Source organism: Xyrauchen texanus, chromosome 44 (assembly GCF_025860055.1).
Source record: "Xyrauchen texanus isolate HMW12.3.18 chromosome 44, RBS_HiC_50CHRs, whole genome shotgun sequence".
NCBI lineage: Eukaryota > Metazoa > Chordata > Actinopteri > Cypriniformes > Catostomidae > Xyrauchen > Xyrauchen texanus.
In genome coordinates, this window is record NC_068319.1 from 25,393,752 (window position 1) to 25,394,004 (window position 253).

The following is a 253-nucleotide window of genomic DNA, read 5'->3' on the forward strand; positions in this document are numbered from 1 at the left end:
ATCTTATATAGACAGGTGTGTGGCTTTCCTAATCAAGTCCAATCAGTATAATCAAACACAGCTGGACTCAATTGAATGTGTAGAACCATCTCAAGGATGATCAGAAGAAATGGACAGCACCTGAGTTAAATATATGAGTGTCACAGCAAAGGGTCTGAATACTTAGGACCATGTGATATTTCAGTTTTTCTTTTTTAATAAATGTGCAAAAATGTCAACAATTCTGTGTTTTTCTGTCAATATGGGGTGCTGT